Below are 7763 nucleotides of genomic sequence, written 5' to 3' on the forward strand. Positions count from 1 at the left end.
CGAAGTCTGACAATTAACCGACTGAGCCACCCAGGCGCCCCTGGACTCCTCGCTTCTGATGTGGGCAATGAAGGTGGCAAAACCCTGCTTCCTCAATGTCCTGTCAATCAAAGAAGCACCTTATCCATTTGTACCAGAAAAGCTTCTAGTAAGATTGTATATGCTCAAAGATCCATGTACTAATAACAGCATTTCTTGAAAGCCAGTGAGAGATACTTTATGAATTGTGTGGCCCGATATATAGGATTTATCATGATTTTGATAATTATTCTTAGTCTTGTCCTGGATAAACCACAATCCCTCTTAATTTACTTACAGGGAAAAAAGAGTTACTAAGTATTCCCATTGAGTGACTAATATTCGTGTCTTTCAAGCAAGAATTTTTCTATGTATTCAGCAATCAATTGTCCAAATTGCTTTAAGCATCTAATGAGTGGCAACATTTTTACATTTTATTTTAATTTTAAGTTTTATTATTTTAATGTTTTTTACTTATTTTTGAGAGAGGCGGAGACAGAGGGGGAGACAGAACATGAGCGGGGGAGGGGCAGAGCGAGAGAGGGAGACAGAATCCGAAGCAGGTTCCAGGCTCTGAGCTGTCAGCACAGAGCGCGACGCCGGGCTCGAACTCACAAGCCGTGAGATCATGACCTGAGCCAAAGTCAGACGCTCAACCGACTAAGCCACCCAGGTGCCCGAGTGGCAACATTGTTTTAGAGTGCCATATCTTATAAACTTATCCTGGGTGATGTTAGATTACATATTATTTATCTCATCCATCTACCTGTCCTGCACTTGGTTTGTGTCTCCAGTTAACATTCTAATGGATGTGCTTTTACTGGCTCTGTTATGTCCTAATAACCCTAAAAGCTCACCTGGAAAAAATATATTAATGATAATGGAAAGATTAGAAGTCTCAGTATGTGGCAAGAGCTATGTTACGTGCTTTATATATAGTATCTCATATATTTGTCAAGCTGAGAGGTAAGATTCCGATCCTTCCTTCTTTTCTCTCTCTCTCTCTCTCTCTCTCTCTCTCCTTCTTTCTTTCCTTATTTACTACTTATTTTAAGTAGGCTTCATGCCCAGCATGGAGCCCAATGCGGGACTCAAACTCACAACCCCAAGATCAAGAGTCAGATGCTTAACAAACTAAGTCACCCAGGCGCCCGTATGATCCCTTCTTTACAGATTCGGGGACAGAAGCTCTCAGGGTTAGGATTACTTTCCCAAGTTTGCACACTTGGGGAATGACAGCCACATTTGCAAAGCCAGCTTTGTTGAACGGAGGAAGGCAGAAGTCAGCAAAATAGGCTCTTTCTTCTTGTAACGGTTGGTCAACATTTCAGCACGTACTCGCAAGGCCTCAAGGCAATTTCCTCGTGAACAGTGCTAAGAAGAAAACCACAGGCCCCACATAGTGCCCCTTAGGGCATGTACAGAAAACCAGGCTTTTTCTCTTAATTAATTTTTTAATTTAAATCCGAGTTAACGTATAGCGTAATCACGATTTCAGGAATAGAATTCAGCGATTCATCACTTACTCGCAACACCCAGTGCTCAGCCCAACAAGTGCCCTCCCGAATGCCCATCCCCCATTTAGCTCATCCCTCCCCCCCCACCCACCCCCACCTCCCCTCCAGCAGCCCGCATTTTGTTCTCCGTATTTAAGAGTCTCTGATGGTTTGTCTCCCAGTAAACCAGACTTAATCCATAACCTACCTGCAGGTTCAACTTCCCCGGAATGTAACCTTTAAGCAGTCAACGTAGAATTTCTTGGTCAGGGCTCGGAAATTTACTGACAGGCCCCTTCCCCTCTCCTTAAGAGGGCAGCCTCTCCTAAGCAAGGCATTCCTTGCTACTAAATTCCTTTGTTTGTTTTTTTCTTCCTTCCTTCCTTCTTTAATTTCTTTTCTTGATGTCCCCTCTCTGCCTTTGAAAGCTTTCTTTCTTTTAGCTCAGCAGAAGCCTCCTCCCCCCCCCCACTTGTTCGATGATTCCAATTCACGAATTGTTTAATAAGGCCAATTAGACTTTCACATTTACCCACTGAATTTAGTTTTTTAACGGCAGTACTGACCATTAGGGAGTCAATTGCGTTAGTGAAGTCGAAAGGCTGTGGTTTCCATGGTTTCTTTTAAAAGAAAGCTTGTGGTTTTGGTGTCCAGGGTAACTAGGTCCCTAGTGGAGGAGACAATGTTCCCTGGAAAAGAAACAGTCGGTGACCAGCTTGCACATTACAGGAGAGATCGCAGTAGCTTCTGAGAGCGTGGAGCTCTTTGTTCAAGGACCTTAACTCGCAGAGGAAATTTCTAGCCAAAAGTGGAAGCGACAAGAAATATCTTCCGGTGCTGGAAAATATCTTTCTGGTCGGTATGCTCCTTTGCAGGCAGCTGGCAAGAATGACCAGTGTCCGTAAATGACAAGCACATCGTACGAAGGGGTGATTTTTAGGGACGTGCTTTGAAAAAACACAACATATATGTGTTTTAGGAATTAATCACTTTGTCCTTAGCACTAACTCTGTGTGTTCATTAGCTGCCTTCGGTTATATCGTCTATAAGCCCCATAACCTCATCACTGTCCAGTGAGTTGATTTTGAACCCCCAGAGCTTTCCCCGCACCTGCGTGAAAACATAGTGCGAGATAATTGTTCTCACTTGTTAAAAAAGTTTGGAAAACTCATCTAAACTTTCACTTTTATAAAATTTCTTATTCTTTTAGAGTTTAATGGTATTTTATTGCAAAATGATAAATATTCATAATTTTGAAAATATTTTTATGTTTAAAAAAGGGAGATTAACCTTGCTTTCTCACCTCATAGCTAAGCTCCTTGATTGGCGGGTGGGAAGAATCTATTTTAAAAACACCAAAGTAGGGGCACCTGGGTGGCTCAGTCAGCTGTGCCTCTGACTTTGGCTCAGGTCACAGTCTCACGGTCCATGAGTTCGAGCCCTGCGTTGAGCTCTGTGCTGACAGCTTAGAGCCTGGAACCTGCTTCGGATTCTGTGTCTCCCTCTCTCTCTCTGCCCGTCCCCTGCTCACGCTCTGTCTCTCTCAAAAATAAACGTTAAAAAAACATTTTTTTTTAACGCAAAAATTAAAAACAGCTGAAGGAAGCTTTTCTTAAGAAACAAAGTATAACAAAGGCTATCTTTCCCACTGGGCTCTGTAATTGTTTTTCTTACTGTGCCTTATCCTGAAGAACATTTTTAAGAGAATTCAGGTGCCAGGCAAACAATGGTATCTTTCTGAGAACAATCATCCAGAGCTTAAAGGAAAATAATCCCGTGTTTTAAACATAGATGCCACAAGCAGTTTGAAATCCAAAAACCGTGGCAGCTTTTTCCACAACAAAGGAAAAATCCACCCAGGACCCAGTTTTGAGTCAACCTTTTACGAATGGGGTTTGCCCGATTCACCTTGTTTTCCTGGATACCACAGCAGATGACTGAGCCAACAGGTGGGCGGGTCTGCTTCTTGAAATCACCCCTGCAGCAGAGATATCCATGGGCCAGAAATAGCCACCTGGGATTCTTTTGTGAGGAAGAACAATCTCGTTTGTTTGAGCCATTCTACTCTTCTGGGTTGATCCGATATCGCAGCCAAACTTGTCCTAATATACCTTTCCACATCTTCCAAATCTTAACATCTCAGAAAGCTTCTTCGACAAGAAAAATCTTAGCAACATTTCAGTAATGAATCATCTCATTCCTTCAGTGTTTAATCCTGACATTTTGGAATGTTCCTTCACACCTGTAACTTGTTCTATCAAAGCCTGACATGACTTACTGTCTTTGTCATCTTGTATAAGAAAGCAACTCCAACATACCTTAACTCTTTGTGGAAGTTCCAATCACCGTCATCCGTGCTATTGCTGCATGGAAATTGAGTCCCACCTTTTCTGTTTATAATACACAAGAGGAGATGGCTTGTTAAAATCAGAAGCTGAGTTGGTGCGTGAATGGGCGTCACCGGTGGCCATGGGAAGGCCGTGATATACCCGAGGGAATGGGAATTCTCCCCCTGAAATTGAGATTTAGACACATTTTAGCTGGATTCAATACCCAAGACCTGTTGATCTGTCTCCTGAAGCTTCCTGCCTTTGATCATCTGGGAGAATCACAATGGCGTGGTTATAAAGTGAGTGATTATAATCTGAGTCTGGAAGGCATACTAAAGATAATCGAGTTGAGCATGCTTGGGCAGGAGAAACTGGATGTGGGGAGAAATGTTATTTACTATTTTGGAGTCTTGGTTAGTAGCAAGACTGGGGACGAAGGTATGATATGAGCCAGACTAAGGTATGTATGCTCCTTTATAATCTTCCTTGATGAGGGGTGCTTTTTGCTATAGACACCGTCCTCAAGCACTGTATGTCATGCACTTAGGCGATACTACTCAAGGTCAAAATAGCAAAGGATGTGAGAGTATGCTTTAGAAGCTTTTATAGATTTAACATTTCTACAACCTCTCATAACATGTTTTGGTATTTCGGAAAGTATTGATCTGTAGTCAGTTTCAGTTACTGCCTTTGAGTGGATTGTCTTAGGTATCTCGTGGCAGTAATGACACCACAGCAACAGCTTTGACCTGCAGCACATGTGACCCCAGAGGCGTTCTTAAAATTCCCTATGGTCTCGATCTTCCTTCGGGTAGAAGTGGGACATATTTTCTATTTCTTCGTTATCTTACTGTTCATAAACGTAGCACGTGTTCAGTTGAGCATTAAGAATACCAGTCTTCTGGGGCGCCTGGGTGGCTCAGTCAGTTAAGTGCCCAATTCTTGATTTTGGCTCAGGTCATGATCTCACGGTCATGAGATTGAGCCCCACATCAGGCTCTGCACTGAACATGGGGCCTGCTTCGGGTTCTCTCTCCTTCTCCTTTTGCCCCCCGCCCCCACGGCGTGCTCTCTATCTCTCAAAAAAAAAAAAAAATATATATATATAGGGTATCAGTCTTCTAATCAGGAACATAGAACACCTTAGAGTATTGAGAAAGATTTTAAATTCGAGTAATAGATCCAAATTTTAATCAAAGTCCTGGTTGAGAAACATGTACACATGAGGAGTTTTTACAAGATTTTAAGGTCTATTTTTTCAACGCTAAAACAACATGAAAATATGCAATTTTCTTACATGTCTGGAATGCCCAAGAATATTGAGTCTACAGTATGTTGAGGGACATAAGCAGAATGAGTATACACACTGTTCTCTTGCATTTGGTGAGCAAGGTAACTGATTTTCTCTGGCAGTGCTCAGTCTCCCAGATGGAAGCTCATGGGTCCAGGTTTGGGAGTTTAGAATGGGTGTGCTAGGAGATCATGGCTGTAAGGGAAAACTGCCCAATGAACGTGATTCAAATGATAAAGAAAGGGGTGGGTGGGAGGCAGGCCAAAGTATGGGCGGGCCTTGAAACTATACATTATCTTATGATCATCCAAATAAATGACCTAGAGAATTTCTAGGACAGAGTTTGAAAATAGTGAGGGGCGCCTGGGTGGCGCAGTCGGTTAAGCGTCCGACTTCAGCCAGGTCACGATCTCGCGGTCCGTGAGTTCGAGCCCCGCGTCGGGCTCTGGGCTGATGGCTCGGAGCCTGGAGCCTGTTTCCGATGCTGTGTCTCCCTCTCTCTCTGCCCCTCCCCCGTTCATGCTCTGTCTCTCTCTGTCCCCCCCAAAAATAAATAAACATTGAAAAAAAAATTAAAAAAAAAAAAGAAAATAGTGAGAAAATAAGCAAATATAGAACAAGGTGTTCAAGCAAAGTGATAGATAGCACCTGAGTTCCAATAGCTGTCAATGAATGATGAGAAGGACAATAGAAAATCTGCCTTAAGGGATAGGAATTTTTTTTTTTTGCTTACTTTTTCCTTCTTTTTGGGGACACTCTTTGTCACTTTTCCAGCTCATCCTTTTCTGAACTCAACATCACAAGTCAATGGGTTCCACCTTAAAATTTTGTTCAGTATCAAGGGTTTTCAACTTCTTGACTCGGTTTTGTCAGTTTGTGAAAACCGGGCAATGTAGTTCAAGATCAGCACGAACTACGCAGAAGAGACTGAACGTCCAAAGTAATCCATAAAGAAGAATTTTCTCGTAGCCAAACAGGTTACAATATAGTTGGTGTCCATTAGCGAGAGAAGAGCTGCAAACCAGAATTCAACCTGCCGGTACAATCCTATATTCCGTTATATAGAATTAGCGATATAAACAGTGAGTTTTCATCCTATCATGCATTTTCAAAAAGTTAAGTCTATAAAAATTTATGATGACCAACGATCAAATTCTCTGAATGCTCTATAAGCAAGCCATGTAATCTGTCACTTCCTATGTTTATAAAATAAGCAAATGATGGTAGGATCTCTGAGGTCATGGTCAGCTCTGAATTTTACTGTTAATTTGCCCTGATGGTTAAAATGTGCTTTTAAACCCCAGGCGAGGAGTCAGTGCTGAGTAAGGATGTTTTTCCATATATGGTGATGTGTCTGCCTCAAAATTTACCTTTCCTATCAAGATACCACCCAAAGGAAAGGCTTTCCATCTATACCTGGGGAAGCGTATTAAAAAATACACCAAACCGGGGGCACCTCAGTGGCTCAGTTAAGCATCCGACTCTTAATTTCGGCTCAGGTCATGATCTCATGGTTCATGAGTTCGAGCCCTGCTTTGGGCTCTGCGCTGACCGTGTGGAGCCTGCTTGGGATTCTCTCTCCCCCTCTCTCTCTGCCCCTTCCTCTCTCTGTCTCTGTCTCTCTCTCAAAATAAATAAATAAACTTAAAAAAAAGAAATTAAAATACACCAAACAGAGGAATCTCATTTAGTTTTCAGTATTTTTTTGCCACGCTTGTGTTTTCAGAGGCTGCACTGATTCAGGACATACCAGGGTGCTGAGTTCTTTATTTTCCCTTCCTGAAATAGTTTACAGACCATGGTGCAACACAGCACTGAAGCTTGTGCTCTCTAAAAAGTTCAAAGAGACGTGACCTTCAAACAGAAGCTACACCAAGGCCCACACATTTTAAAATGTGTTACTGACCATTTTTAATGCTGATTTTCTAGATGTCTGCAAAAAGAACAATTTTTGCAGGTTAGTCCCGAGTATTCAGTGCAAGAAACCACACCCCCCAAATGAAAAAGACTGTTTTTCATTCATTCTTTACTTCATTCCAAGATGATAAAATTACCAAGCCGTTGGTTTAAAGGTGTACAACTGTAATGTGATGGGGTGATCTGGGCCACGTGTGGAGAAGTTTTTGATTGTTATATTGAGGTGAAGACTGCTATTGGCATCTAGTGGGTGGAGGTCAGGATTGCCATAGAATATTCTATAATACATAGGACAGCCCCTCTGTCCTCCCTCCCCCCAACAAAGAATTATCTGGCGTAAAATGTGAGAAACGCACATCTAGTATGAGAAAAATGAACCCGATGTCATTAAAATTATTTATTGGGGCACCTGGGTAGCTCAGTCAGTTGAGTGTGTGGCTTCAGCTCAGGTCACGATCCCACGGTTTGCAGGTTCGAGCCCCGTGTCGGGCTCTATGCTACCAGCTCGGAGCCCGGAGCCTGCTTCTGACTCTGTGTCTCCCTCTCCCTCTGCCCCTCCCCTGCTCACACTCTGTCTCTGTCTCTCAAAAATAAATAAGTGTTAAAAAAAATTTTTTTTTAATTATTTATTCACAATCCCTGTAGTGATTCACTTATTAAGCCCTTGGAATAAATTATGCTTACTTTCTACTTCAAATACTGCAAACATTC

General features: G+C 42.3%; 1 protein-coding gene across 6 annotated transcripts in view; it reads right to left on the reverse strand.

The window, feature by feature from the left end:
- Window positions 1-2328, reverse strand: part of LOC122485824 (ABC-type organic anion transporter ABCA8-like) — a 94703-nt gene extending 92375 nt beyond the window's left edge. For 3 of the 6 annotated variants that reach the window (XM_043585113.1, XM_043585114.1, XM_043585109.1), the window contains exon 1: window positions 1723-1936. The gene's annotated coding sequence lies outside the window, so the exon portion shown is untranslated. Of the gene's footprint in view, window positions 1-1722; window positions 1937-2080 lie in introns of those variants that run through there. The other 3 variants (XM_043585116.1, XM_043585115.1, XM_043585111.1) reach the window with 2 other exon arrangements.
- Window positions 2329-7763: the final 5435 nt, after the last annotated feature.

The sequence above is a fragment of the Prionailurus bengalensis genome, chromosome E1 (assembly GCF_016509475.1).
Source record: "Prionailurus bengalensis isolate Pbe53 chromosome E1, Fcat_Pben_1.1_paternal_pri, whole genome shotgun sequence".
Classification (NCBI taxonomy): Eukaryota; Metazoa; Chordata; class Mammalia; order Carnivora; family Felidae; genus Prionailurus; species Prionailurus bengalensis.